The sequence below is a fragment of the Salvelinus alpinus genome, chromosome 15 (genome assembly GCF_045679555.1).
Source record: "Salvelinus alpinus chromosome 15, SLU_Salpinus.1, whole genome shotgun sequence".
Classification (NCBI taxonomy): domain Eukaryota; kingdom Metazoa; phylum Chordata; class Actinopteri; order Salmoniformes; family Salmonidae; genus Salvelinus; species Salvelinus alpinus.
In genome coordinates this window covers 29,687,134-29,713,230 of record NC_092100.1, presented here as the reverse complement: position 1 = coordinate 29,713,230, position 26,097 = coordinate 29,687,134, and the positions used below count along the sequence as shown (strand labels likewise).

General features: G+C 42.8%; 1 protein-coding gene and 1 long non-coding RNA gene across 5 annotated transcripts in view; one reads left to right on the top strand and one right to left on the bottom strand.

Annotated features, from left to right (window-relative positions):
• LOC139539884 (rho family-interacting cell polarization regulator 1-like) overlaps nucleotides 1-26,097 on the top strand; it is a 111,948-nt gene that overhangs the window by 13,214 nt on the left and 72,637 nt on the right. For 2 of the 4 annotated variants that reach the window (XM_071343264.1, XM_071343265.1), the window contains exon 1: nucleotides 23,053-23,505. The exons of the other annotated variants lie outside the window; for them this stretch is intronic. The gene's annotated coding sequence lies outside the window, so the exon portion shown is untranslated. Of the gene's footprint in view, nucleotides 1-23,052; nucleotides 23,506-26,097 lie in introns of those variants that run through there. 4 annotated transcript variants of the gene reach the window in all.
• LOC139539885 (uncharacterized) lies at nucleotides 19,781-23,239 on the bottom strand. The gene is made up of 2 exons (XR_011668031.1): nucleotides 22,937-23,239; nucleotides 19,781-19,948 (listed from the first exon to the last, which is right to left on the bottom strand). It is a non-coding gene; the product is annotated as an uncharacterized lncRNA (long non-coding RNA).

Here is a 26,097-nt window from a genome sequence, read left to right as displayed (position 1 = left end):
AACCAGTGGACTGGGACCCAGTGCACCAGTTTAACTATTAAGTACTCTGGTCAGAAGAGTAGTTTTTGCTGCCAGCGGCATTGATTATGTTACAAAGTATTCACCCATCCTGTTAAAAACATTGTTTTGAACCTGCCATCTCTGCGTGGCCTCTGTCTCTCAGTCCCAACCTTTCTCTGTTTTCTGACACATAGTTACTCTGCCCTCTTCTTTCCTCACTCACTCACTCACTCACATCAGCTCTATTCTCCTCTCTCCCTCGATCTGGGCACAAACACACATACACAAAATAGGAAAGTCTCAAGGAAAGTTGGCAGAAAAACCTCCATTGTCTGTAAGAGATACAAATATGCCTATCTATGGGGAAAGGGGAAGTGTTTATTGGTACAGATGTACTTGGTCTGTAATGGAGAGAGAACGTTGTGTTAGGGATGCTGCTTTTCCCATCTGAGAGGTTGCCAAATGGCAAGAATGAGGCATAGGGCATTGAACGTGTCTCATACTCACAAATGTCAGAATGTGTGTTTGTGTGTGTATGCGTGCACTCACTTGTACGTTAAGCAATTCAAATTCTTTATCTTGGGATCATATTATGCAATACTGAGTTGAGTTGAATGTTGAGTGCTGCATGCGAAGCCATAGAAACCATGTAGACTACAGGAAGACTATGAATCATGCATTCCACTGAGGTTTCTGGGTGGGTTTAAAGTAAAATCATTTATTGGGTAAGGTGCCTTTCCATGGTCATAAATACAACCCATCGGACACTCAACACATTAACACACACCCTCCTTTATGTTAAATAAGTCCTTTCTGGTGTTTAGTCTTTACGTGTGGTCCTCTCTAATGTTTTCTGCTCAATTCATAGTAAATGTGGACACCAAGGAACTTGAAGCTCTCAACCTGCTCCACTGCAGCCCCGTCGATGAGAATGGGAGCGTGCTCGGTCCTCTTTTTCCTGTAGTCCACAATCATCTCCTTTGTCTTGATCACGTTGAGGGAGAGGTTGTTGTCCTGGCACCACACGGCCAGGTCTCTGACCTCCTCCCTATAGGCTGTCTTGTTGTTGTCGGTGATCAGGCCTACCACTATTGTGTCATCGGCAAATTTAATGATGGTGTTGGAGTCATGCCTGGCCGTGCGGTCATGAGTGAACAGGGAGTACAGGAGGGGGCTGAGCACGCACCCGTGAGGGGCCCCTGTGTTGAGGATCAGCTTGGCGGATGTGTTGTTACCAACCCTTACCACCTGGGGGCGGCCCGTCAGGAAGTCCAGGATCCAGTTGCAGAGGGAGGAGTTTAGTCCCAGGGTCCTTAGCTTATTGATGAGTTTGAGGGCACTATGGTGTTTAACACTGAGCTGTAGTCAATGAATAGCATTCTCACATAGATGTTCCTTTTGTCCAGGTGGGAAAGGGCAGTGTGGAGTGCAATAGAGATTGCATCATCTGTGATTATTATTATTTGACCATGCTGGTCATTTATGAACATTTGAACATCTTGGCCATGTTCTGTTATAATCTCCACCCGGCACAGCCAGAAGAGGACTGGCCACCCCTCATAGCCTGGTTCCTCTCTAGGTTTCTTCCTAGGTTTTGGCCTTTCTAGGGAGTTTTTCCTAGCCACCGTGCTTCTACACCTGCATTGCTTGCTGTTTGGGGTTTTAGGCTGGGTTTCTGTACAGCACTTTGAGATATCAGCTGATGTAAGAAGGGCTATATAAATACATTTGATTTGATCTGTGGATATGTTGGGGCGGTGTGCAAATTGGAGTGGGTCTAGGGTTTCTGGGATGATGGTGTTGATGTGCCTTTCAAAGAACTTCATGGCTACAGACATGAGTGCTATGGGTCGGTAGTCATTTAGGCAGGTTACCTTAGTGTTCTTGGGCACAGGGAACATGTACTGCATCCCATGCACTGCTCATCTAAATCATGTCGCTAAATCTTAAAAATGAAATCTTACTCATTGACTTGACTGTCAATATTAGAGGCTGTTGTATTCGAACCTGTTGGTAGTTCTACTTACCTCACACATCTATTCAGACGGGGCTTTGGGTTACAACATGATCTCACAATCACAGGAAAAGATAGGGGAGGTTATATTGTACACATGAGGACAAATGTTGCCCTTTATATTCATTTTGACGCCTACATTTTTTAGGAGAAATGCAAATATAATCATGTTATCGATGCTCCAGCAAAAACAGGCATTTCGGGTTAATTTTACATACGCGTATTGTATTTGATAATCTAGCCATTTGAGTTCCTTTACAGTATGATGTTGATAGAGGGTAGGGTTGAAGGGCTGTGATGACAATACAATCACAGGAAACGAGTGGCCAGTGTTTCCGCTTACTGAACTGCTCTTGGATGTCTGTGTGGGTCTGGCTGGCACTTCCTGGTGAAAAGGCCATTCAGAGCTAGTGTTTTTCCCACCTGGCCACTGGTGTCTGCCCTCTCCATTTAGGGGTGTTGCAGAATTGAAGAGATTTGCCCCAGGGAACTGTCTGGTCTCCGTCCCTGTAAAAATGTGTGATGACCTCTGATAAAATATTAATCAGAGTAGGGACATCTTGTCTGGAGGACTCTCCACACACTAACATAAATCTCATCATCTGTCTCCAAGCAGAGTAGCTGGTCCTGTCACTAGATGCTTGAAATATAGGGAGAACGAGGATCTTATCTCAAAATGTTTTACCTTTATTTAACTAGGCAAGTCTGTTAAGAACAAATTCTTATTTTCAATGACGGCCTAGGAACAGTGGGTTAACAGCCTTGTTCAGGGGCAGAACGACAGATTTTTACCTTGTCAGCTCAGGGATTCGATTTTGCAACCTTACGGTTACTAATCCAACGCTCTTACCAGTAGGCTACCTTCCACCCCTATCTGCAAAAGTAGAATCCCTGGATTCTCTGGCTGAACTGATGTGTGGTTGGGGGGGAAATGAAATGGTCCTGATGGGCGATTTAAACTGGGATTGGTTATCTCCAAACTCTGAGGCCATAAGAGGACTGTGCAATATATTACATTTTACTCAAATTATAAATGCGGTTACAAGACTCAATCCCAAAAATATCTTTAAGTCAACACTTATTGATGTTAATCTAACAAAGAATCTGCATAAATACTCGGCCATTGGGATTTTCGCTAATGATTTAAGTGATCATTGTGCAGTTGCTTGCATTAGAGACACCAAAATCCCCAAAGTGCCATCTCGGTTCATTGTCAAACAAAATTTTAGGCAGTTCTATGAATAGGCATTCCTGCATGAACTTTATGCATGCAAATGGGATAGGATCACACTTATTCCAGATATCGAAGAGGCATTCTCCTATTTTCATTCAATGTTTTCTACTATCTGTGATAAACACGCCCCTCTCAAAAAGTAACTGGTAAGAGTTAGAGACAAGCCCTGGTTTAAAGGGGAATTATCTGATTGGATCCATAAACGAAATACACAATGGGCCAAAGCTAGAAAGGGTAATTCCCAGACTGAATGCCAGTTACAGTATTCAGGGCACTGAGAAATAAGTGCACCTTGTTAATACGGAAATGCAAATCTAGCTTCTATTATGTATCTACCAACGCAAACCTCAATAACCCAACGAGATTATGGAAAACCATTAACTCCATGAATGCTAACACAAACTCCTCTGGTCTTCCGTAGAAATTGACCTCAAATTCAATGGATGTGACTGACAAGAATAAACTGCTTGACATGTTTAATGAGCATTTTGCTAAAGCTGAGCATTTATTTGATAATGAACTCCCTCCTAACATCTCAAATGAGGCTGTGAATGAAACTTCCACATGGCGGCCTACGGTTCATTTATTTAATTTTACAGAAATTGAGCTCTCAGAAGTTGTAAAGAAATTCAACTCTATTGATATTAAGAAAGCAGCTGGCCTGGATGAATTAAACCCACATTTTCAAAACATTGGTGCAGAGATCATTGCTGCCCCTCTCACTCATATATTACATCTTTCATTGGCGAGTAATACCATTCCAAAAGTCTGGAAAGCACCCTATGTTACGTCTTTACATAAAGGTGGAGATCCGTCCCTGTTGGATAATTATCATCCCATATCTAAACGGTCTGCACTGGCAAAAGTTTTGGAAAAGCTGGTGAACTCACATGTCAAAGACTTTCTTTATAATAACTCAGTTTTATCTCAATTCCAGTCGGGTTTTAGAGCCAAGCATAGTACAATTACTGCTGTAAGTAAGGTTGTAGGTGATATTCTAGATGCTCAGGACAAGAAAAATCACTGTTTCACATTTTTATTGACTTATCAAAGGCCTTCGACACTGTTGACCATGCCCTGCTGTTGTATAGACTAAAAAAGGTTTGTTTAAGTGTTGATGCATTGGATTGGTTCCAAAATGACCGTTCTGACAGAACACAGTGTGCAGCTCAGGAGGGTATGAAATCTGAGTTTCGAAGGCTTACAACAGGAGTTCCCCAGGGCTCAATTTTAGGTCTGATCCTTTTAACACTGTATATGAATGATATAGGGAAGCCTGTTGACTCTGCAAATCTCCATCTGTATGCTGATGACACAATTATTTATTCTAGCGTGTCTAATATTGAGAAGGCTTTTCAGGACTTACAGTTGGCCTTTGATGTTATTCAAAGGCAGCTTTTCCAATTGAAACTTGTGCTTAATGAAAGGAAAACAAAGTGTATGGTTTTCTCTTCCCTGAAAGTTAACAGATGGAGTCACTTTCAGATTTTAACTATAAAAGGCCAGCAAATTGATAGGTTCACCTCCTATAAGTATCTTGGGATTTGGTTAGATGAAAAGTCGAATTTTAAACAGCACATTGATACGTTGACCAAGAAACTGAAGTTGAAATTGGGTTTCTATTACAGGAATATAATCTTGCTTTTCAATGTTAGTCAGAAAAGATCTTGTTCAAAGCATTTTTTTTAATCAGTGCTGGATTATCGTGATATTGTCCATATGCAGGCCTCAGCAAGTACCTTGAAAACTCTGGACACAGTGTATCATGGTGCTTTAAGATTCATTACCAATGCTAGATCACTCACCCATCACTGTGATTTGTATGCTATAGTGTAATGGACCTCTCTCTCCACCAGGAGGCTAAAGCACTGGTACACTTTTGTGTACAAAGCATTGATGGGACAAATCCCTTTGTATCACTGTTCTTTACTGACCAGATCAGTCACTCAATACAGTCTTCGTTCACAGTCGCTGCTGTCCTTGTCTGTTCCCAAGGCTAGAACTGAGATGGGAAAACATATTTTTCACATAATGCCCATTGATCCTGGAACATGCTTCAGAAGATTTTAAAGTTAGGGGAGTTAGTGTCTTTGCCTGTTTTTAAGACTCTGATCAACAACACCGTTTGTGAAAACTGCAGTTGGTTCTATTCTTCAATTGTAACTTTAACTTGTGACACTTTGTCTTTTGTGTGTATTCTGTATTTTTCTGTAATGCTTTATGGACAAGCTGCTATTTCCATGTTTTGCCTTCTTGCCAGGTCACCCTCGCAAAATAGGTTTTTAACCTCAATGGGGTTTACCTGGTTAAATAAAGGTTAAATAAAAAAATAAAAATACCACCTGGGGTATTCAGAAAGTCCAAGATCCAGTTGTAAGAGGGAGGTGTTTAGTCCCAGGGTCCTTATCTTAGTGATGAGCTTTGAGGGCACTATGGTGTTGAATGCTGAGCTGTAGTCAATGAACAGCATTCTCACATAGGTGTTCCTTTTGTCCAGGTGGGAAAGGGCAGTGTGGAGTGCAATAGAGATTGGATACTCTGTGGATATGCCGGGGCGGTATGGTGTTGATGTGAGCCGTGACCAGCCTTTCAAAGCACTTCACGGCTACAGAACTGAGTGCTACGGGTCGGTAGTCATTTTGGCAGATTACCTTAGTGTTCTTGGGTACAGGGACTATGGGGGTCTGCTTGAAACATGTTGGTATTACAGACTCAGTCAGGGACAGGTTGAAAATGACACTTGCCAGTTCTTCAGTGCATGCTCGGAGTACACGTCCTGGTAATCCGTCTTGTGAATGTTGACCTGTTTAAAGGTCTTACTCACTTCGGCTACGGAGAGCGTGATCACACAGTCGTCCGTTTGATGGTTCGTCGGAGGGCATGGCGGTATTTCTTATAAGCGTCCGGGTTAGAGTCCCGCTCCTTGAAAGTGGCAGCTGTACCCTTTAGCTCAGTGCCGATGTTGCCTGTAATCCATGGCTTCTGGTTGGGGTATGTACGTACAGTCACTGTGGGGACGACGTCATCGATGCACTTATTGATGAAGCCAGTGACTGATGTGGTGTACTCCTCAAGGCCATCGGGAAGAATCCCAGAACATATTCTAGTCTGCTTGTAAGCAGGAATCAGGAGGATAGAATTATGGTCAGATTTGCCAAATGTAGGGCGTGGGAGAGCTTTTTATGTGTCTCTGTGTGTGGAGTAAAGGTGGTCTAGAGTTTTTTTCCTCTGGTTGTACATTTAACATGCTGGTAGAAATGAGGTAAAACGGATTTAAGTTTCCCTGCATTAAAGTCCCCGGCCACTAGGAGTGCCGCCTCTGGATGAGAATTTTCTTGTTTGTTTATGGCCTTATACAGCTCATTGTGCCAGTTTTAGTGCTAGCATTGGTTTGTGGTGGTAAATAGACAGCTATGAAAAATATAGATGAAAACTCTCTTGGTAAATAGTGTGGTCTACAGCTCATCATAAGATACTCTACCTCAGGCGAGCAAAACCTTGAGACTTCCTTAATATTAGATTTTGTGCACCAGCTGTTGTTTACAAATATACACAAACCACCACCCCCTGATTTGATTTGATTTGTCTTACCGGAAGCAGCTGTTCTATTTTGCAGATGCAGCGTAAACTCCGCCATCTGTATGTTATTCATGTCGTCGTTCAGGCACGACGAGGTGAAACATAAGATACTACAGTTTTTAATGTCCCGTTGGTAGGATATTCGTGATCATAGCTTGTCTATTTTGTTATCCAATGATTGTATGTTAGCTACTAGGACTGATGGTAGAGGCAGATTACTCACTCGCCGTCGGCTCCTTACAAGGCACCCCGACCTACGTCCCCGATATCTCTGTCTCTTTGTCATGCGAATCACAAGGATGTGGGCCTTGTCGGGTGTCTGAAGTAAATCCTTTGCGTCCGACTCGTTAAATAAAAAATCTTTGTCCAGTACGAGGTGAGTAATCGCTGTCCTGATATCTAGAAGCTCTTTTTGGTCATAAGAGACGGTGGCAGAAACATTATGTACAAAATTATGTACAAAACATTATGTACAAAATGTACAAATTAAGCAAAAAAACACACACAACAGCACAAGTGGTTAGGAGTCCATAAAACAGCAGCGATCTCCTCCGGCACCATTCTGACATTCTCACAGGTTCAGGAATGGTTAAAAAATCATAACATTCTCTTAAAATTAACCTTATAAATAGAAATGTCGGGCGACTTGGAAAGCCATAGTCAGTCAATAAATAATATCAAATCAAATCAAATTGTATTTGTCACATACACATGGTTAGCAGATGTTAATGCCAGTGAAGTGAAATGCTTGTGCTTCTAGTTCCGACAGGGCAGTAATATCTAACAAGTAATCTAGCAATTCCCCAACAACAACCTAATAAAACATCAAATCTAATGGGGTGAATGAGAATATGCACCTGTACTGACCTGAACAGGCAGTGGCTCGGGTGGTTGATGTCCTTGATGATCTTTTTGGCCTTCCTGTGACATCGAGTGGTGTAGGTGTCTTGGAGGGCAGGTAGTTTGCCCCCGGTGATGCGTTGTGCAGATCGCACCACCCTCTGGAGAGCCTTGCGGTTGAGGGCGGTGCAGTTGCCGTACCAGGTGGCGATACAGCCTGACAGGATGCTCTCGATTGTGCATCTCGAAAAGTTTATCAGGGTTTTGGGTGACAAGCCACATTTCTTCAGCCTCCTGAGGTTGAAGAGGCGCTGTTGTGCCTTCTTCACCACACTGTCTGTGTGAGTGGATCATTTCAGTTTGTCTGTGATGTGTACGCCGAGGAACTTAAAACTTTCAACCTTCTCCACTGCTGTCCCTTCGATGTGGATAGGGGGTGCTCCCTCTGCTGTTTCCTGAAGTCCACAATCATCTCCTTTGTTTTGTTGACGTTGAGTGAGAGGTTGTTTTCCTGACACCACACTCCGAGTGCCCTCATCTCCTCCCTGTAGGCTGTCTCGTTGTTGTTGGTAATCAAGCATTATATAATAATACTCGTAGGAAAGGTTTTCATCTTTAGCTCACTATCTGTGGATATATATATGATTAGAAAGGTTCAAAATGTATGTAAAACATCACAGCACAATTGAAAAATATATGGCACATGGTAACCTAGTGAGGGTGGGTTATGGTGGTATGTGGGATGGGCTGAGAGTGGCTGAGGGGTGGGATTAAAGAGTTTATGTTTGGTAATTAATAATTTTTTTGTAATTGCTTTTTATAAAAGTACCATGTATGTAAAATGTGTATGCAAAATATGTATGTAAAATGTCTATGTAAAATGTATGTATATGTGGCAGAAAAGCTGTAAAAAAACAACAATGGGTTAATTTTTAAAAATACATTGGAACCCTAACCCTAGATTCGGTTTACATTGCATTTACAGCATGAAACCCTAATCCTAACTCGGTAGTCTCTCTAGACAGACGGTTTGCCTCCCACAATGTTACCAATGTTTCCGAGACTACTAGATTAGTAATACAGTACACTTAGAGATGAAACTCTGACCCTGGTTTATAGTGTGATGGCATATTTCTGCTTTACCAAATGAGGAGAGTTACAAACTTCACACACCAGTCAGAGTTATACTTAAACTACATATTTTTTAACAAGAGCTTTGCAATAGCCTTTTTTGACTTTCAATGATGCGCTATCTCTAATGAACCATTGAAAAGTGACTACAGAAAATTACAAAGATCTTTTATAGTCAAGATACACCCCTCTCAACTTACACTGACGAACCACAGATCTTAGGAACAGTTCACAAAGGTTAAGATTTGTATGAAAGATATCTATAAAACATAGCAGACAGTTACTGCTGTGTCAACAGTTTTCATTGTAAAGACCAGTGTCTGGCCCTCCTACCCCAAACTAGAACAGTCTCTCCCTGGTACGGCATAGAACAGAACCATTAGCTCATGTTCTCTGGAATGCTCTTTAGGTTTTATCACCCAAAGACATTGTAAATCTTCTCTGTCAGTGCTATCTCATAGAGGCCCGTCCTCAGTGGAACACACACGCACAATAGTTGACAGAATATTCTATTCTGTCGAATAAAACAACCATTATAATGCAATACAAGCATTATAACATAATCTTACAATTTTCCACGACAATAGTACTTTTACCCCACTTTTTATCCTACTTTCCTCATTGGACCTGTAAGAGGTGGGTTTGCCTGTCTCTATCATTAACCCAAGGTGCAAGAGCCTGGCTCCGTGTAGCTCCAGCTCAATTTAACCACTGATTATAACATTGATACAATTCTATCCCCGGGTAACATTTATAGTTTGGGAGGCCTTTTAAAAAAAATGTCTTTAAAGCACTCTGAGTCTACTCAGACAGAGACTCAGGCAGACAAGGAACTCTTTTAACATCTCTTTATTCATTTACAGTGGATATGCTCTTGTCCAGGCTCACAGTTGATTTAAGGGATGTACAGTATTTTTCTCAGTAACAGGGTTGTATGCTAGTTTATTATATGAACCAATCATTGCACACCATAACATCTGCCTCTGCCCAGGATACCAACTGATTTATGTGTCAATGCTTTGTTAAAGAAGCAAAACAACTGACTAAGAATGTTAATATACGTAACTAACATATTTTTATATATTATCAAAATGATTTCAGTACCCTGTTTGCTTATATATCAGGGTTGCACAAGATGAACTCCGCTAACCTAACTAATAGTGTGTAATGTCAGAGTTAATTATTGTGCATACATCTACAGTGGATGAATAGTGAATGACTGGTGATTGGCGTTGTTGTGAATATAGGTTAGTCATCAACCTATGGGAATCCAGTTTAGTAGCCTGTGTGTCTCTCTTACCCTCAGTATGATTGTTTGTATTATTTTATTTCCACAGTTTGTGTCAACATGCAGTGAAGCCGCAGCCCAGTGTCGTTGTTCTACTCTGGGACTGAGGGTCAGAGAACAGCCTAAACCAACCTTCCATTATTCCTATGGATCCATTTTACAGGCTGCAGTGAACTCTGTGGTGACTATTGATGTTTTGTGTTGACTATTGACTATCAACATTTACTGTAACACAGAGCAAGTGAAGCTCATTGGCATGACATAATCATATACATTAGATCAATGATAAAGGATCAGCAAAAGTTGGAAAATTACATATTCATAGCTTCCATTCTATCTGTGCCCAAAGAGAGACCCCTGGTGACCTGTAAATCCAGTGAAACCAGAAAATCACCATCACGGCGTTCTCTGAATAGTGTCACAGTGCCACTCTCCATCCATAGGAGGGCAGTGTTTAACAAGGATAGAGTTTCTGTTAACTGCGTTGACCTGTCTCTGAGTTTTGGTGAGAATGATTAACAGATACATTCCTTTTCTGGAACAATCAAGAAGCTGTTGAGTACATGATTACTACCGATAATGTGGACGTCGTTTAAGGCCGCCCTCCGCACCTCTGATTCAGAGGGTTTGGGTTAAATGCGCAAAACACATTTCAGGTTGAATCCATTCCGTTGTGCAACTGACTAGGTATCCCCCATTCCCTTTCCGACTGTTTTTTTCTCCATCAACATACAAATGTAATAACATAGCATGTTTACATACATCATGTTTAATCATGTACATCGCTTCACCCAATTCTTAATTATACAGTAGCCTAAATCACATTCAAAGGAGTATATAGTCTTTTTTTGAATGTCTGTGCTCCAGCTGTAGTTGATGTTAGCTGTCTGTCTCTTTTCCTACTTGTCCTCTTTCCCCCATCCTGGTCCTGCGTCAGAGAGTATGGAGGTAATTATCAGGCCTCATCATCAGCGAGCTGTGTGTGGGCGCCACTCCAGCCCTGTCAGCAGAGCAAAGATCACACACGTTATATGTATAAGAGGCGAGAGAGGAGAGGGTCGTTCTGTTTGTACCTACAGTAGAACAAATACACATGACTCACATTAAAGAACACATTAACAGCAACAAATTAGACACGGACAGATGGTTGACAGAAGATAAACCTTATATACTGAGTGTACAAAACGTTAGGTACACCTGCTCTTTCCGCAGTATAGACTGACTAGGTGAATCCAGGTGAAAGCTGTTAACCCTTATTCATGTCACTTGTTAACTCCACTTCAATCAGTGTAGATGAAGGGGAGGAGACAAGTTAAAGAAGGATCTTTAAGCCTTGAGACAATTGAGACATGGATTGTGTATGTGTGCCATTCAGAGGGTGAATGGGCAAGACAAAAGATTGAAGTGCCTTTGAACGGGGTATGGTAGTAGGTGCCAGGCGCACAGGTTTGTGTGTGTCAAGAACTGCAAAATTGTTGGGTTTTTCACACTCAACAGCTTCCCATGTCTATAGTATGAAGAATGGTTCACCACCCAAAGGACATCCAGCCAACTTGACACAACTATGTGAAGCATTGGATCCAACTTTCCAATAGGCCAGCATCCCTGTGGAAAGGTTTCGACACCTTAGAGTCGAGTCCATGCCCTGAAGAATTGAGGCTGTTCTGAGGGCAAAAGGGGGAACAACTCATATTAGGAAAATGTTCCTAATGTTTTGTACACTCAGTGCGAATAACATATGGCTACATTTGCATTAATTGTATCCCTGAAGAGTATCCCAACCATGCATGGTATATTTGAGTAATGTGGAAGTGGTAACTCTGTTCAGTCAGGAATTACTCTATGTGCCTTTGTGACAAAAGAAACACACTGTATCTATAACTTGCTTGGACAGTTTCCTTCCTTACTGGTGCAGTCCACCAACATTATAAACATTGTCATATGAGTCTGAATAAGTGCTCTAGATGGGTCAGAATGAGCAGGAAACGACAGCTCCAGGAAACGAGCAAAAACACCAATAGCCTCTTTGTGCAGTCTTCCTTATTTACAGTTGTTTACTGGCCACAACTACATTATCAGCAGTTATTTCTGAACCTTTCACAGGGCCATGTGCTGCAGAAAGAAATTATATATCACAGCCTCTGTGCAGATGAACTAGCCAGACAGACACAGGATGAGTCTCTAAAGGGAGGGAGGTGGAATTACATTTGATGCTTTTCTACAAATGCATGAAGGTTTCTTTGTCTCCACTGAATGGTTTGTGTTTTGATTAGATGGTCAGCTGAGGTAAAAGAAACTCTGAGCAATGATCTCATCGCTGGTTGTGTTTGCTGGAATGGAAACCAGGAGCATGTTTAGGCCACAGGAGGTTGGTGGCACCTTAATTGGGGAGGACAGGCACATGGTAATGGCTGGAGTGGAATTAGTGGAATGGTATCAAATACATCAAAACACATGGGTTGATGCCATTCCATTTGCTCCATTCCAGCCTTTATTATGAGCCGTCCTCCCCTCAGAAGCCTCCATTGGTTTAGGCATCTTTGACGCCATCTTTTCTCTCTGTCTACTTCTCTCTTCTTTCTCTCTTTCTTTCTCTCCCCTCAGTGTAACTGGCACTCTTCAGTGGCTTGAATGGGATCTTTAAATTGCTTCAGGGAGAGGCCCTTAGCTGGCATTTAATTACCTCAGGGCTCTGGAGCAGCTCCATGCTTCTCTTCTCAGGCCCAGCACCATTGAGGTCAGACTGGACAGGACCCAGGCCCAGCACCACTGACCAGGCCCCTCAGTGGTGGAACACTGACAAAAACTCCCTCAGAAAGACAGGTCCACACAGGAATACATCATTAGCATTTTACCCACAATTACATAAGAGGTGGATTGAGGTGACCATATGCTCAGAGAGTGAATACATGCACCTACCCCTTCATCAAGGCCAGCGTAGATGAGAAGCCATCTATTCCACCTCCTACCGCAGAGATGCATGGATTGGGGATAGTGGTAATCGGGAGATCGCTCCTGAGCCGACGTGGTCCCACCCTACTCCAATGAGTTCAGGTCAGGAGAGCGGAGGAATTTGGGGATAGGAAATAGATTTGCCAGGGTTGTGGGGCAGGAGGATTCTGTATCCCAAGCATGAGTTGGAAGTGTAAAGGGCAACTAGGGTCATCGTGTGGAGATCCTCCAGGCTGCTACTAGCCACTGTCAGCCAGCTGCCCTAGAGCAACTGTCAAAATCGGGGACAAAGCCCCCTGCTGTATCTCAATGTAAAGCGACAGATTGTTACAAATGACCTTCAGTCATTTGTAACAAAGTGGTCCTCCTCCATTATGAGTCAGCCCAAGGTACTGTATACATGTCGAGCAGTTGGCCTCAGGAGGATCAAGAGGGAAAATAAAGGAAAAGGGAGTGTTGATGTGCTGGGTTTGGAGAGGATCCATTCCTTCCTATCTACCAATCATACTGCTTTCCTTTTGCCAAAGTGTTTATCAAGTTCAGTAAAACTAAATAGTTTTCAAGTCATTGACAATGCACATGTTTTAGATGCCTGCTGATGTAACAGTATAACTTTAAACCGTCCCCTCGCCCCAACACGGGCGCGAACCAGGGACCTTCTGCACACATCAACAACAGTCACCCACGAAGCGTCGTTACCCATCGCTCCACAAAAGCCGCGGCTCTTGCAGAGCAAGGGGCAACACTAGGTTTCAGAGCAAGTGACGTAACTGATTGAAACGCTATTAGCGCGTACCCGCTAACTAGCTAGCCATTTCACATCCGTTACACTGACAGGAAGTGATCTGCAGCTCCAGGCTTTTAGTGAGGTCTTTCTGTCGTAAAATATGGCCCTCCTGAAGAGCGAACTAAATTTTACACAGTAAACAAACATGTAAATACTGTCTGTGTTTCTTTAAATGTTTTGGAATTCCTGCATTCTACCCCCCTGTTATACAAAGTGTCATAGAGAGCCTTTGATTTTCTGTTCTTATAAGTGGATAAACATGTCTTTAGGCTGTACAGCTCAGGGACAGCTAATTCTCTCCATATGTGTGTTTATCTGTGTTTGTGTGCTGCTTTAGGAGATGGTAAACCCATTGGCTTATACTCCTAAATGATTACCATGAAAGACCAGTTTATTGGATCTGCTGATTATCAGTTTTAGTTCTTTCAATTACGTTGTTTATTTATGTATAGTACCATTTATAAGTTGACACACCTCCTCATTCAAGGGTTTTTCTTTAGTTTTACTATTTCCTACATTGTAGAATGACAGTGAAGATATCAAAACTATGAAATAACATATAAAATCATGTAGTAACCAAAAAAGTGTTAAACGAATCTAAATATATTATTCAAAGTAGCCACTTTGATGACAGCTTTGCACACTCTTGGCATTCTCTCAACCAGCTTCACCTGGAATGGTTTTCCAACATTCTTGAAGGAGTTCCCACATATGCTGAGCACTTGTTGGCTGTTTTTCCTTCTCTCTACGATCCAACTCATCCCAAACCATCTCAATTGGGTTGAGGTTGGGTGATTGTGGAGGCCAGGTCATCTGATGCAGCACTCCATCACTCTCCTTCTTGGTCAAATAGCCCTTACATAGCCTGGAGGTGTGTTGGGTCATTGTCCTGTTGAAAAACAAATGATAGTCCCAATAGGCGCAAATCAGATGGGATGGCGTATCGCTGCAGAATACTGTGGTAGTCATGCTGGTTAAGTGTGCCTTGAATTCTAAATAAATCACAGACAGTGTTACCAGCAAAGCACCCCCCACTATCCCACCTCCTCTTCATGCTTCATGGTGGGAACCACACATGCGGAGATCACCTACTCTGCGTCTCACAAAGACACGGCAGTTGGAACCAAAAATCAAAAATTTGGACTCATCAGACCAAAGGACATATTTCCACCAGTCTAGTGTCCATTGCTCGTGTTTCTTGGCCCAATCAAGTCTCTTCTACTTATTGGTGTCCACTTTAGTAGTGGTTTCTTTGCAGCAATTTGACCATGAAGGCCTGATTCACACAGTCTCCTCTGAACAGTTGATGTTGATATGTGTATGTTACTTGAATCAATCAAGTTTATTTTATATAGCCCTTCGTACATCAGCTAATATCTCGAAGTGCTGTACAGAAACCCAGCCTAAAACCCCAAACAGCAAGCAATGCAGGTGTAGAAGCACGGTGGCTAGGAAAAACTCCCTAGAAAGGCCAAAACCTAGGAAGAAACCTAGAGAGGAACCAGGCTATGAGGGGTGGCCAGTCCTCTTCTGGCTGTGCCGGGTGGAGATTATAACAGAACATGGCCAAGATGTTCAAAATGTTCATAAATGACAAGCATGGTCAAATAATAATCAGGAATAAATGTCAGTTGGCTTTTCATAGCCGATCATTAAGAGTTGAAAACAGCAGGTCTGGGACAGGTAGGGGTTCCATAACCGCAGGCAGAACAGTTGAAACTGGAACAGCAGCAAGGCCAGATGGACTGGGGACAGCAAGGAGTCATCATGCCCGGTAGTCCTGACGTATGGTCCTAGGGCTTAGGTCCTCCGAGAGAGAGAAAGAAAGAGAGAAGGAGAGAATTAGAGAGAGCATACTTAAATTCACACAGGACACTGGATAAGACAGGAGAAGTACTCCAGATATAACCAACTGACCCTAGCCCCCCGACACAAACTACTGCAGCATAAATACTGGAGGCTGAGACAGGAGGGGTCAGGAGACACTGTGGCCCCATCCGATGATACCCCCGGACAGGGCCAAACAGGAAGGATATAACCCCACCCACTTTGCCAAAGCACAGCCCCCGCACCACGAGAGGGATATCTTCAACCACCAACTTACAATCCTGAGACAAGGCCGAGTATAGCCCACAAAGATCTCCACCACAGCACAAACCAAGGGGGGGCGCCAACCCAGACAGGAAGATCACGTCAGTAACTCAACCCACTCAAGTGACGCACCCCTCCTAGGGACGGCATGAAAGAGCACCAGTAAGCCAGTGACTCAGCCCCTGTAATAGGGTTAGAGGCAGAGAATCCCAGTGGAGCACTGTGAATCCCTTGAATCCCTTGAACACCGTGAAGCATTTATTTGGGCTGCAATTTCTGAGGCTGGTAACTGTGACAATATTGCTTGTACGAACTCGAACCCAGGCGCAGAGAAACACAGCAAGCAGAGGTAGGGGTAAATGCAGAACAAGGCAACAGCACAAGAGCACACTAACAAAGCATGAGACCAAAGCAACGATACAGGCCAACTGAGAAACCTAAATAACCAGGCATTCAGGTGAACAGAGAAGGTAATTAAACACAAGTGAAACCAATAAGAAATAAATCAGGGTAACCTGGAAACTAGAAAACAAAGTAAGGGTGCCTTCCAGCGGTAACCAAAGGAAACAACACTCAAATAAAACAGAACCTGTGACAGTAACTCTAATGAACTTATCCTCTGCAGCAGAGGTATCTCTGGATCTTCCTTTCCTGTGGCGGTCCTCATGAGAGACAGTTTCATCATAGCGCTTGATGGTTTTTGCGACTGCACTTTAAGAAACTTTGAAAGTACCTGAAATGTTCCATATTGACTGACCTTCATGTCTTAAAGTAATGACGGACTGTCGTTTCTCTTTGTTTATTTGAGCTGTTCTTGCCATAATACGGACTTGGTCTCAAATAGGGCTATCTTCTGTATACCCCTCCTACCTTGTCACAACACAACTGATTGGCTCAAACGCATTAAGAAGGAAAGAAATTCCACAAATTAACTTTTAACAAGGCACACCTCATGAAGCTGACTGAGAGAATGCCGGGAGTGTGCAGAGCTGTTATCAAGGCGTGGCTACTTTGAAGAATCTCAAATCTCAAATATATTTTGATTGTTTATCACTTTTTTGGTTACTACATGATTCCATATGTGTTATTTCATAGTTTTGATGTCTTCACTATTATTCTACAATGTAGAAAATAGTAAAATAAAGAAAAACCTTGGAATGAGTAGGTGTGTCCAAACTTTTGACTTGTACTATGTGTACAAACTGAGTTCATTTGTCCGTTAATCCTATTAGTGTGGTGATTAATAATTGAGAGAGATCCTACCTCAGCATAAAATATATGAAACACCCGTAATCTGTAACCACAGCAGCCATTTATCACAGGGTCTGTAGAGCCCTGCATGGTGTTCTGGCCGGTATCAGTTAGGAGAGACTCCGTTATTCATTAGACATCCTGAATTATTCAGAGAGGAGAGAGTGAGAGAGTGATGAAGCCTATTCCTCCTCCTCCTCCTCCTCTTCTTTAATGTTGTTGTCCTCCTTTTCCTCCTGTCTTTCTCCTCCTCCTCTATCTGCACACCCAGTCCAGTTTAGACTCCTAGGGTCAGGACATTGCCATTGGCAGAGCAGACTCTCAGCATGGTTAATGCTCTGCAAGTCTATTCTCCTTTATATGATTACGGTACACTTATGTAACGTGTGCACTAGAGAATCACGCACAGCCAGAGCCAAACAGAAGCAGATGAGTCTCCAAGATTTTCCAGAAGGTCAAATGTTGGTTCCCACTGAGAATATGACAACGTGGGGGTAGAGTGTGCATTTTAATTCCTTCAGACACCTGTCCTCTCATGAGCGACTATTCTCTGAGACTACATGCACATTCTCCTCCAGTCCTGGAATAAGGGCCCTAGGACTGCTTGGCCCAAATAGGGAGCCCCATGCCTCAGGCAGGGTCCCTAACCCAACTGAGCCAACAAATCAGTGGGATATAGAGGGTATATAGAGAGAGGGACTTTGTGTGTGTGTGTGTGTGTGTGTTTTAAAATTATGAACAGATGGAGCAAACAGGTGCTCCAAACATAGTGCATGTAGCGAAGTATGCCTGTTTTCTCATGTGTATCACCGTGTTTCGGTGGGCGTTTGCGTGGACATTCTGTTATGCCAAATGGCCTTCATTTCAAAGGTCTCTGTATACAAATGGATGGCTTACATAATAACTCTGAGCTCTCTTTCTCAGAGCACTTCATGGATTTATCTTTCTGCTTGTTCTCCGCTGAGTTTTTATGTAACATATCTACAGACTTCTCTCCCAGCCATGCTAATTCCTTCTCCTCTCTCTGTTTCTCCAGGCAGGAAATGAAACAAGGAGAAACGAGGAGGGAAAATGAGAGGGAGAGAGAGACAGAAAATACACAAGTGGGATAGTAGGAGAGAGAGTGCCTTGCATGTTTATAAATACATTCAGATTCATGGCTTTTCTCTGACACGCCCAGCCAGATTAGAAAAAGGCATGTGGCCCTGTGGAATAGAAACTAGGGCATGTCTTTCACTCAGCGGCATGGGAGGCATGGCAGACCACTTAAACTGACACCCCAGAGAGAGAGAGAAGGGGGTGTGGGTGGGAGCCAGAGATGAGCAGAAAATGGTGATCAAAGAGTCCCTCTAGCCCTGGAACCTGGAGTGGGCTGCACCTCCCCCAGGACCCAGAGACAGGGCTGCACATAGGGTTCAGGGGTTCAGACAGCAGTAAGGGAGCCTGGAAGACCTGTCAACATGATGCCCAGACAGTCACAGAGTCTAGTTTTACAGTATTTTTTTATAGTGAGTCTGTGGTTGCTCCCTTGTGGAGGACACAATGAACACATCATCGTGGTTTCACTCAAAAAGAGGGAGGAAGAGAGAGAGATAAAGATATTAGATATTTATGAATTAACATTTTCCTTTATGTTCCCCATCCATACTCCTGTCCTTTTACTTGAATCATTCATTCAGAAACCCATTCATTCAGTTACTCACCATGTTCAATATAAATACAATGTACTTTTATCATGTCTATTTGAAAATGTCATTCGGAACTAAAACATACCAAAGCATACGTCAAATTCACAAATCCTTATATTAAATGAATCCACATATTAAGACTGAACATATTTTCCTTGGCTTGGACTCAAAAAACGTAATATCATACTATATCTAATTTAAAAGAATTTGTAACATTTTAACACAAAATAAACCACACAGGGGGTTGGCTATTAAAACCAGATTAGCTCAGGCAGAATACTCCATGATCTCATTACATTGCCTGAATAATTGTCAGCACAGCACTGCATTATGTCCTCCTGTCCAATCCCTTGGACATAAAATAGGTTTGCTGGGATTGCACTGAGCTGGATTAAATGGGGGGTGATGTGAGTTGGAGGGGTCGTGGTGGTGATTGAAGGCGACAGAAGAATTCAGATAACTGGATAATGGGCTGGTGGGTTTCAATAGAGGGTGCAGGGAGTGTGGAGGGGTGGCAGGGCATTGTGGTGAATGGCAGACCTCTATTGATCTCTCTTTCCAGTCTTGGCCTATATCACACACGGAGAGGGCCATGCAGACTCACTTTCCAAATGCATGACATCACCCAGGGTTGCCAGGTTAACAACTGCCCAGGGCCTGTGAGAGGAGTCATTCATCGCTTTTGGGAGAGCGCAGTTTTTGAGGGGTCGGGGACTTTTGTCACTGTCATATACACTTAGGAGGAGGAGATGAGTAGGAGGAGATGCAGGCTCTGAGAAATCTCTTCCCTGGATGGAATTATTTCACACTCAAACTTTTCCTATGCTTTCACTGAGTGTGCTGTTAACATCTTCATTCAACTAGTGTTCTGTAATCAGTTTAATAAACTGATTGCAGGCTTAACTGAATGACAACAGAGACAGAATAAAATATGGAATTTTATTGAATAGTTTGGGGTAGGCCTCGTCTCAGAGGAATGCTCCTCAGATGCTGGGCAGCTGGCATCGAACCCCCTCACTGGGAGGATGGAGATCCGATGACGGGCCTTCTGTTGGTGATGGTGGGAAGGTGGAAGGTCGTTGGAAGACTGTTGCTGCAAAACAGCAAGTGGGAGACACAAGGTTTGAGTTGACATACAGTTTCAGTCAAAGGTTTGGACACACGTACTCATTCAAGGATTTTTCTTTATTTTTACTATTTTCTACATTGTAGAATGATAGTGAAGACATCAAACCTATGAAATAACATATATGGATTCATGTAGTAACAAAAAAAGTGTTAAACAGTGTATCTTCAATGCTCTTACTGAGGGAAGGAGGTTGTTGGCCAAGATCTCGCGATACATGGCCCCATCCATCCTCCCCTCAATACGGTGCAGTCGTCCTGTCCCCTTTGCAGAAAAGCATCCCCAAAGAATGATGTTTCCACCTCCATGCTTCACGGTTGGGATGGTGTTCTTGGGGTTGTACTCATCCTTCTTCTTCCTCCAAACACGGCGAGTGGAGTTTAGACCAAAAAGCTCTATTTTTGTCTCATCAGACCACATGACCTTCTCCCATTCCTCCTCTGGATCATCCAGATGGTCATTGGCAAACTTCAGACGGGCCTGGACATGCGCTGGCTTGAGCAGGGGGACCTTGCGTGCGCTGCAGGATTTTAATCCATGGCGGCGTAGTGTGTTACTAATGGTTTTCTTTGAGACTGTGGTCCCAGCTCTCTTCAGGTCATTGACCAGGTCCTGCCATGTAGTTCTGGGCTGATCCCTCACCTTCCTCATGATCATTGATGCCCCACGAGGTGAGATCTTGCATGGAGCCCCAGACCGAGGGTGATTGACCGTCATCTTGAACTTCTTCCATTTCCTAATAATTGCGCCAACAACTCCAACAGTTGTTGCCTTCTCACCAAGCTGCTTGCCTATTGTCCTGTAGCCCATCCCAGCCTTGTGCAGGTCTACAATTTTATCGCTGATGTCCTTACACAGCTCTCTGGTCTTGGCCATTGTGGAGAGGTTGGAGTCTATTTGATTGAGTGTGTGGACAGGTGTCTTTTATACAGGTAACGAGTTCAAACAGGTGCAGTTAATACAGGTAAGGAGTGGAGAACAGGAGGGCTTCTTAAAGAAAAACTAACAGGTCTGTGAGAGCTGGAATTCTTACTGGTTGGTAGGTGATCAAATACTTATGTCATGCAATAAAACGCAAATTAATTACTTAAAAATCATACAATGTGATTTTCTGGATTTTTGTTTTATATTCCGTCTCTCACAGTTGAAGTGTACATATGATAAAAATTACAGACCTCTACATGCTTTGTAAGTAGGAAAACCTGCAAAATCGGCAGTGTATCAAATACTTGTTCTCCCCACTGTATCTATCTGATGTGCACATGGCTGTACTGGAAACCAGGCTATTCGGTGTACAGTGCAGTATATCAAAAGGCACATGGAGCTTCTTTGAAGTCTAGATTTGATTTGAAAATAAGTGCAAGCATCAAGGAAAAGAGAAGGCTGCTGTCATGGAAATTCTGCACAGGGACACTCAAAGTCAATCTTAAATTAATCATTCTTTACTATCAGCGTGCTGGAGAGGTTCCAACCAACTCAATGTACCAAGTTCACATGTCGATTAGGAGCTCCAACAGGGCAGTCCCGTTAGATCTCTTAAACTGACGACAATTTATATTTGCCTGATTTAGCTTATTCATCATGCATAATTAATTAATCATTAAGGTTTGTTTCATTCATTTGACCGACCAATACTGGGTCATGCATGACCAATACCTCACGAGGCTTCTTCTCTACGCTGAGACCTTGAAACGGAGATATTTTACGTTCTCAAAACAAGGGTCTGGGCGTATTGCCAAATTGCAGATACTGATAGTGAGGATTCGTTCAGTCAGTCACTTACATGAACACATAATTTGGTTATTAGAAAAGCACAAAAATAAAATGTTCCATCACACAGCCTTCACAACACTTTTCAGAGAATGGAGTGTTTGAAGAGAAATACTGTCAGCATCAGAGTAACATGATGTTCTCTTCACTGAAGCATCTGACTCTTGGGGCAATATCATCCTCAGATTGATAGAGATCTTTGTACAAAATAAGAATGTGGAATGTATGCACAAAATGTATGCACTCACTACTGTAATTCGCTCTGGATAAGAGTGTCTGCTAAATGACTAAAATGTAGAATGTCATCATGGTAGGTGTTAGCAACTGCTTTTGGTGGAGTTTAAAGTTATCATATGGCCCGGTCCATAAGAAGGATCACCCTAGTGGAGTTCTCCTCCAGATATCACATAGGCTTACTCTCGCTCCCTAGTAACGTCAACTCGGAGGACTGTGCAGCTTCATCAGTCTATAATTATTCCTGCATATGAGCAAATTATGGTGAGAAATAAACTGTCAAGAAAATGTGGGCAATAGAATACATCTACCGACCTTACCTTGTGGGTCCTGTTGTGGAGATGTGACCAGTTTAGGATATGGCATCAGTTTCTGGGACCTTAGTTTGAGCATAGACTACACATTCCCTGTCAACAACTTTATATACTGTGTGTATTTCCAAGTAGAGGTCTTCTTGGGTCCCGGACCCGAGGCCAATCAGACCCAAACCCAAATGGACCCGACGACCACCAGACCTCGAACCGACCCGTACCCTAAAGTCTAGACCAGACCTGATTGGACCTGAGTGACAAATTATGTTTATGAGCCAAGTTGCGCTTCTGGTTAACGAATAGGTCTTTATATGTTGGCTAAGTCAATAAATTCAGCTTATTAGCATAAAATAAATATGCTATAGGCTATTCCGAGCCGTGGTCGGGTCCATTCGGGTCTATCAGCTGTGGTTACATAGACCCAAGACCCGATAACAATCAAATAACAACAAACAGGACCCGACCTGGACCTGAGGGAAAATTGAATTTTGGACTGGTCCTGGACCAGCTGAAGTCTCGGGTCGGTTCTCGGGTATTGGGTGGATCCATGAAGACCTCTACTTCCAAGTGCAGTTTGCATGCCAAAGCCGATTTGGGTACGCGCATGGGGTTAATGGAAGACGTTTATTTTCCAACTCACAAGACACAAGAGGCGCACACTGCTGAAAATCCCACGTGTCCTTCCCTCCTTTCTTTCACCAGCACATTGCTGCCATACCCAGAACCTCTTAGTTGAGTGAGTGTATCGGTCTGTGTTTGTGGTTACACCCACGGATAAACTATTGAGCACTCAACAGGAGTTGGTAGGCTACAAGGCGCAAAACTGTGGCGCCTTGTATGATATTGTTGTTTGTTTTCGCCATTTTTCCAAAAACCCCTGAAGTCACGGACCCAGGTCTGCTTATGGACGACTTTTTCATCCTCATTGGTTTGTCCACACCCCTTCTGAGATAAGGACGCGAGCAAGCCTTCAGCTTTGCTTGCAGGAGAGGGAGAAAGTGACAATCGAGAAATTGGAGGCCAAATGACAAGGGAGCGTCACAGCATCGCGTGAAGAAGTCTCTTTGAATTTATTTATATAATTTGCCTATTTCTGATGAAGGAACTCGCGGAATTAGTTTCCTTTTTATTGATTTGACATTTTCATTTGAAATTCGGATTCCACGATTTGGAGTGACTGACAAGGCTACCTACCCTGGCGGCAGACATGTATGTTGACTTTGTGTTTATCTTTTAGTTCAATCCTGTGTCCCAAGTATGGCATTTCGGTGTGCATTTAAGATGTGTGTATCTTTAATTCTATTTTCACACGATTTTTTGCATAGCCTTCTACATAGCCTGGCTACAAGAAGTCATGTGAAGCACAATTTTGAGACCATTTAAGCACACCACGGACTGTATATAAACTAGAGGCCTGGCTATTTACAGTCAACTGTTATTTTATAAGAAATGGTGGTCTATTTTGTGTTGGTGGAATCCTCCAGCAGATTGTCATGGGTGACGCAGCTGTGATAGACCCATGATGCGTGCAAGGGTATACGGAGAGGGTTTAGAGTTGCTCAGCGTTATGATGACAAAGAGAGCCTTGTCTGTTAACTGGGCTTTGTTTGATATTTGAAATGAATGCGAGATAAATGCCTGGTAAACACGGGTATTAACTCAAGCCGCGGGATAATAATCCAGGCTTTTTTATGAAACAGGTTGACATACACATGTCAGTGCACAATTGTGTTTAATATGTTTGTCTATACACCAATACACAAAAATGTAAAATGCATCAGCTGTCAGTCTACAAGTGCATCGCTTCTGACGCTATACAGTGTAACATTTTGTTTCGCGAATTTTCTCTTTGCCTTTAATTCGTTGCTGCTGCTTGCAGATAGCCCTCTTATATAGTTAATCTCCTACAATCTAATCCTTCTGTTGACTTTTTTTTAACATCCATGCAAGGGAATGTAACCTGTCTCTGTCAACGATGAAACCGCCTTACACTGGCCGCAAATTTCGACAATTTCAATAGCTATAAAAAGCATCTGGATAAAATGGGCAACCACATCCCAAGTTTGGAGTGAAGCCGTTTTATAGTATAGTAAAGGTTCTGCTTGTAAACATAGAAGTTTCCAGAACTAATATTCACTTGATAAATGGTCTCCTTCAATTCAGTGTTATAGTAGCCTAATGTAAAACCATCAGTCATGTGGAGGACATTGGACAATGATAACTAACCTTCCTAATCTAAATGGATGAAGTCATTGATGTGCTGCTGACTCACTCTTGAGAGGGTTTTAGGTCTAATTTAACAATTATGTCCCATAGTCAAAAATGTTCTTCGCCCATGTTATGATGATATTGTATAACAATGTGTTACACAATGGCCAGCCCAGGCCCACGCCACCTCTGGTAGTGGGAGTCCCAGTCATAACAAAGTGTGGGAACGCTTCTCTGCAATCTCTGTCTTGTGGGAAGTACCCAGCCAGGGCCACACAATCTGCCCTTTGTGCAAGGGCTCGACCACCATCAGGGGGCCTAATTTAGGTGATGATTCGATCAACAAAAACAATTATGATGAAAAGGATATGCAGAAGGAAGTAGACTAGGAGACTTTTTCTCTCAGTGGTCTGTACTCTCACACACAAGAGGCTGACCAGGCTGGTAGGGCAGTAAAAGAACCCTCAGTGTTTTTTTTTTGTGTGAACATGATAGCATGTAGTGGTTTTGCAGCGACAGTGGTCTGGGGAGGAATGAGAGTGGTGTTATGTTGGGATATGAGGAATGTGTCTGTGTCTCTGTCTTGTCTGTCTACACCATGTGCTCGTCAGTGTTGGTCTTGCACAGATATTGAAATGCACATAACATATATCTCTATGGCCTGTTGTAATTCACCCTGGTCATACATGTGCTTGTTGTTGTGGTAGTCTCACACCTATTGCCCTGTCCAGAGATCTCAGGATCCCTTCCCTGTCTGACCCTGCTTCCCTCTAAAGGTGTCTGCATGCTTTCCAAACAAGAGTTTGTGCATATATTATGACATTTTGTGACATTTCTGTTTGTTTTGCAAACACTACTATTGCCACTTTTTTTCTTGTTTTCTAGAGTAGGTCTTTTAAGGGAGTATGCGAGCACACTCGTACAAGACAAACAATATGTCCATCTATTTGTGAAAATAGCTATGCTTGTGGCCGGGGTAGAATAAAGACCAGCTATGCTGCTTCCCTTCAATCTGCGATGCCCACTAGGAACAGAGACCTGTTGATCATGCAACAAAACATTGCATGATTGTGTATATAGACTTCCTGTTTTGTTGGAGATTTGTATGTGGATAAATCAATCCAACTATTTCTTCAGCAATACTCCTATTATGGTATAGTATACACGTACCGTGTTTAATAGGGTCAAGTGGAAACCGTCTAACAGAGCATAGATGAATCTGAGGTTGTGTAGGAGGAAGAATGATGTTCCAATGTCATGCACCTGGTTTCTGTTTGCTGTATTAGTCAGTGATGAGGAACCAGCCAGACCACCTTAGGGTCCTTCAAATGACCATCCGCATACATAAAATAACATTCTTCTCCCAGCATGCCCTTTGCTCCTCGCCACCAGGACCTCTGCCGTTAATGACTTCCCGTGGGTGACTGTCAGGGCTCTACAGTGTGACAATTTTACTTGTATATGCACCTAAATATGAAGGATTCTAGCTTTATTATCTCAAATATTTGTCATTGTGCTCCTAAATTTCTTTGTGTGCCAACATTTTTCAATTTAGGCGCCATGACCTTGTAAAAAAAGGTCAGCGTATAGCCC